The 6,000-nt window shown below is 38.8% G+C and overlaps 1 long non-coding RNA gene across 1 annotated transcript; it reads right to left on the bottom strand.

Moving 5' to 3' along the window:
- On the bottom strand, positions 952-4,573 carry LOC109725815. Its single transcript, XR_002220345.1, has 3 exons — positions 4,453-4,573; positions 1,258-1,334; positions 952-1,157 (listed from the first exon to the last, which is right to left on the bottom strand). It is a non-coding gene; the product is annotated as an uncharacterized LOC109725815 (long non-coding RNA).

The following is a 6,000-nucleotide window of genomic DNA, read 5'->3' as shown; positions in this document are numbered from 1 at the left end:
TTCCTATGGATTCCGGAACCCACTTTCACAACTTAAGGGTTTAATCACTTACCCTATGTTGACGACCTTCCTAAGTCTATACCATTCACTTTCTAGTGGTCCTACTGCCACTATAATTCATAACTTAGTTCAATTTTACTAAGTGTCACTATACATCATAACCTAGGTTCATTTACACTAGGTTTATCTTCTTTCACCTAGATCTCGACTCTAGGTTTACTAATTCAACCTATGTTCAATGACATTAGGTTTATTTCATGTCCAACCTATGTTTAATGACACTAGGTTCATACCACTCGATCTATTTATTATCCTAGTTATCCATGCCTAGGATTATAATTTGCACATTTTCACTTACTTTGTCGCCGTCAAGATTTCTACTCAACTAGAGTTGTCGATTTATACCCAATTCTTAGGGATTTAACATAAGGTTCATAGTTTACATATTCCCATATTCTTATTTACCTTAATCGCCATCGAGGTTTCTAATCAATTAGAATTATCGACATTCATATAGCTTGACTATAATACATTTATATGCATCTAGCATTCATGTTCATATAGGCTTAGTCATATGCATCTAGCAATCTTATCACATGTTAACATTCATACGTCATCCAATATGATTATCAAGACGTTCATATGCATATTCCGATGGTAAATAACTTTACATGATTCATGCTTTCAGGTATCAACAATTATATATGCTCTAGCATTTATGTTCGCATTTCGACAATTACATTCATATGCATCTAGCGTTCATACCCATATGATAACCATTATAGATCATCTAGTATTAATCATCATATGTCAACAATCATATATGCCTACTCATATGCATTTAGCATTAATGTTCATATGTCGACAATCATATTCATATATGCGTCAAATGAAACCATGATCTACTTTGGCATGGAAGTGACCTAATCACTTCAGTAAAGCACAACCCACCTTTATTTTGTACCGGATTGCGAGAAATGCGCTTCTCGCACTTTTCCAAGAACCGCGACCCGCGCTCGCGTCAATTGATGCCGAAAACGTCCTTTTGGCGATATCTTCGCGTAGGCTCGATGGATTGCCGAACCGACTTCGCCAACGCGTTCGTTTTACCCTCAATTAGGTTTGTACGTGGTCAACTTCACGTTAGGACTTCAATCCTGCAAAAGTGCATTTCTAGACTTAGGTTTCACATAACTTGATTCTACACAATTTGTATAGAACACACATAGTAATCTAAGCTTCAACCAGAGAACTTACCTCAATTCCTGTTAAATAACACACCAACCTGATCTCAGGTTTTCAAGTTCCAATAGGTTATCTCCCAAGTTTCGTTCCTAATAACCATTCATATGTATATACATATATACATACATAACACAAAGTTAGTTCTATAGGGTTCTTCATAATGTTTAGAATTTCAGCACCTAATAAATTCTTGTTCAACTTCTCTACATAGCAGGAAACATCCTTCCAATCAGGTTTAGGATTAATCTATTTTAGATTTTCATCCTCAACAACCATTTATAAGTATATGCATACATATATGATGTTCCTAACATAATTTCTAGGTTTCTTACATACTAGTAGCACCTAGAATCCTTAATTCAACACTTTTAGGCAGCCAAGAAGATCATTCAAACCAGGTTTATGTACGCAACTGGCCTTTGCAAATTGCGAGGTTCGATATGTTGGATGTATTTCGAGCTTTTCCACATTGGTGGAAGGGTTGTAGATGTTTTCCGACCTAAAAGTTGGAAATACTGAATTCTGGACAAGTCTTGAGAGTTTTTACTCTCGGGACCGGTCCCTGGAAGGAGAGACGGTCCCCAGTGAGCAGTGTGCGGAGCCCCTGAGGCACCGGTCCCTGCGGGCGAGACGTCCCGAGCGCGCGCTTCGCAGAGAGAGACCGTCCCGGCAGGGAGAGACCTGTTCCCTGACGTTGGTTTTTCGGGTTCGCAGCGAGAGACGTCCTTGCTGGGGCAGAGATCGGTCCCTGGCGAAAAAGTGCCCAGACCGGGCTGAGGCAATATTGCATTTTGGAGGACCTAGCTGGATTTTGTTACAATAGAGGGTCTATAACAGACCTCCACCCTCTTCTCCTCATTTCTCTTCTCTCAACTCTCTCCACCCTCCTTGTAAAGGAAAGAAGAAGGAGAGAAGGAGAAGAAGGAAGGAAGAAGAAGAAGAAGATGTGAGAGCTATTAGAAGGACTTGGAGCATTTCTTCACCTCCTCTTCTTCCTTGGTGCTTGGGCTTGGACTTGGAGCTTGCGAGAGTGAAGATTTTCACCTATTGAGCTTGATTGAAGTCTCTTAAGGTTGGTAGCCTTTCTCTCATTAGACCTTGGATTTGAGGTTTTATTGTATTGGAAACCCTAGAATGAGGTTTTAGGGTTGATTTTGGGGCTTTTTGATCTAGGGCTTTTGAGGCTAGATTGATTGGATTAGAACCTTCCTTGAGCTTGGATTGGAAGGGTTCTAGCTCTCTTTTGGAGCTTTGGAAGAGATTTTCTCTTGAGGTGAGTTTTAGCCCTTTTGTCTGTTGTTAATATTTAATTCTTGTAGTTGATTGTAAGCCGTGTATCTCTTCGCTCAATACTTTTAGGTATTTGGAGATCGGGGACAACTTTGTTTCGCGAATCGAGAGCCTACGCCGACGTTGGCTGGGTTTATTAGCCTACATATGAGAAATTCTCATATATGGTTATATATGTTCGCGTAAATTGAAAACAGTGATGTTCATACTAAATGTATTTATTGTGAATTTTAGAATGCTTAAAAGGCCTATGATATATATGTAAATTTTGGACGTCTATGTAGCAGAGAGTAGCTGGTTTGGCCTATGGTTGCACTTAGCATTCTATACAGATGTGGTTTCATGCTCCTATAATTGTATAATAAGATTGGATTCATGCATTTAAACCCTAAGTTTATTGTGACATGAAAGTTGAAAATTGCCATTTAACAAGTATGTGAACTAGAGAGCTAATGTCATCAAGCGGCATTGAGCTCAGGACATGTGAGAACCTAGGTGAATAGGGCCATTGAGGATTTGGATACTGTTGAACAATCAAATTGCCTAAGTGTCATCAAGGGGCACTAAGCGTAGCAAATGTTTGAAACTTCACATTGTGACTTAAATAGACCTTCGGATGCTAGTGACTATACCATGTTAGAGACATGAGATTGATACTTGAGACTATGGACTATGCTTGCTTGCCATTTGTGCTCATTCGCACATGCTTGTGAGGGTCGCTCTACAAGCCGGCACTCCGGAGTTAGCCTACCGATTTACGTTCGCTTGTGCGGTATCGGAGAAGCCTACGGGTCGAGTGGGACAGACACATTCCAAGAGCAGGGATGATTGGGCTACACACGCACTTAGGGCACAGCTGAGCTACTTTGGTAGGTTTTAAGTGGAAATGAAATCGACACGGTGTTGGAAATGGTTAATCACTACTAGATAGGTTTAGTAGTTTGAATGACATTTATATGCATTTAGCATAGTGTTGAGACATGTAGTACACTTGATAAGTCTCCTTTTGCATTATATATTTGGTTGCCATGACAGAACTTATGCATAATGAATTCATAAAGGTTAATGATTTACTATTTTGATATCGTAGATGTACATCACCATGACATCGTTTTATATTTGATTTAGGCAATTTTACAATTTTAATTATGTTTTATTCGCATCTTTATTGCTATTATTATTATACTTTGCTTTCTCTTTGGGGCCTAGTGGTGGCATAGAGTGAGGTCAGTAATGCCCACTGGAACTATAAATTATAGTTCTCACGCCCTCTTTATCTCGATGTTTTTCAGAGCCTCCACGCAGGGAGCAGGAGGGATGCGGAAGGTATCGCATCGGCTAGCGTGCTTAACCCAAAGGGATCGTTCGATAGTGGTCTACCTCTCGTGTTATCTTTTTGTGAGAGGTTGAGAGTTGTACCCGTATTATGTATAACGAGACCACTTACTTTTGTACTAGAGACAGATATTGTACTACTTATGGTTTTCTTTATTGACTAGCTTCATTTTATTTACTTGGTGTAGATGATAGACCTTACTTGTCTGATATCTTAATTGCTAGTTATTTCAGTTCTTTATTTGTTCTTATCTCCTGCTTTACTTCCGTTTTTATTGTAGACGCCTTATATGTGTAGACATATGGCGGGTCTGGGCACGCTACCCTGGAGGCCGTTTCGCCGGTCCGGGGTACAGTTTAACTCTCTTTATCTCAGATTTTACCCCCAACAATCATTCATAAGTACGTACATATACATATACATACACATAATACATAGCTTGTTCTATGTTTTTAATGGCATCTACAACCTTTAGCAACATTAGCTTACATCTTAAACCCTTTTATAGAGTAGATAACATTATTCTTAAGCAAGAATTCACCAAAAAACTTGATTTGAAACTATAATAATAAAATACTAACTTCGCAGTCGAAGCGCCGGAAAAATCCAACGCGCGCGGGGGATCGATCGGCTCGTCAAACGACACCAATTTCATTACTTTCTTCTTCTTCTCTTTTTCCCTTTTCTTCCTTTCCCTCTCTCTCTCATGCGTACAGGGAGAGGATAAGAATGGAGGTTCCCCCCTGGCAGCTTAGTGGAAATCCACTAAGCAATGTAACAATTGCCTTTAGGTCCATAGGTCATCAATATTATCACTTCAGTCCAATTCTAGTCTGATACATTTAATTGGAGCCCTTCTGAATATCCGTTTTCGCTCAAATTTGACAGGCATGTTCGGTTTTACATAACAAGTCCAAAGAAATTTTAACATTTCAGTTTCGACCCCATTTGGTCACCGCAAACTGTACCGAACTGCAATCTTTATCAGATAGCTTTCGGATTCTATTTCTCTCTCTACGGCTGTCAGAATAATATGAAACTTTAAATCTAGCCTCATAAAAATATTTCTGACATCTCCTCCAGTTTTCATAATTTTCTGACATTGTGCATTTTCTGCTAATTTATCAGTCCCATTCTTTACAGAAAATTCTAAATCTTTTGTTTTCGCTCCGATTCCAACACGAGTCATTCCAGACTTATATTTTACACCCTTAAGTCCAATAAAATATTATCTCACACCATTTTTATATTATTTTGCTCACTTTAATTCTTTTAATCAAAGTTAGCATCGGAAATCCGAAAATTCTCTTTATATTTCGTTTCGCGCCCAATTTGCGCCGAAACACTTATTTATCTCCAGAATTCATTCACACGCATCACAAATCACTTGGGGATGATGTCCAACTAGCTCAATCCTCACTTCGATCCCCTAGATCAAAGTTGACATCGCAACTCCAAGTTGCCATATATTACATAAACTAAAGTAACCAAATAATGAGGAGAAATCACAAGGCCACCAAAATCCCTCTTACAATGGGGAGCGAGCGAGAAATACTTTGTCGATCCTAACCTCCATTGACTCCTCTGCACACATCCTCTTTTCTTTTATCCATTGCTATACATAGTTTCAAAGTTTTTTATTTTATTATTACTACGGAGGCGGTCGAGGCCACTGTTATCCGTCTTTTGTTTTTATAATTGCCCGAGGGCGTATCTTGGTGATGGAGAGATGAGATCTCTCCCAAAAGATGAAAAAAAATAAAAAAGTTAATATTGTTGTTATTATATAAACTGTTTTAATGTTATGCTGTCTCTTAATTTAATTAATAAGAGTCGATGGTCGAATCTTATTGTGCCGAAGTCCATTAGCCACATCCCCAAGTTTACTATACTATACTATAATGATGGAAAGTTTATTTACTGCACATCAAATGCATGCATGCTGTATTCGGTAGGTAGGCAGTGATTTCTTGCAGTCTAATTAGTCGACCACCAAGCTTATCCTCTTTTAACCACACAGAAGAGCCTCTATTCATTTACTTTTCTAGGAATTCGCTTCTGTACATACCTGATCTAGCGATAGTAGCAGCAAATCGGAAGATGAGTTAATGGTTAAGCTTAATAGACTA

Source organism: Ananas comosus, linkage group 20 (assembly GCF_001540865.1).
Source record: "Ananas comosus cultivar F153 linkage group 20, ASM154086v1, whole genome shotgun sequence".
NCBI classification, from domain to species: Eukaryota; Viridiplantae; Streptophyta; class Magnoliopsida; order Poales; family Bromeliaceae; genus Ananas; species Ananas comosus.
The sequence above is the reverse complement of the archived record's forward strand: the minus strand, read 5'-3'. Positions and strand labels throughout refer to the sequence as shown.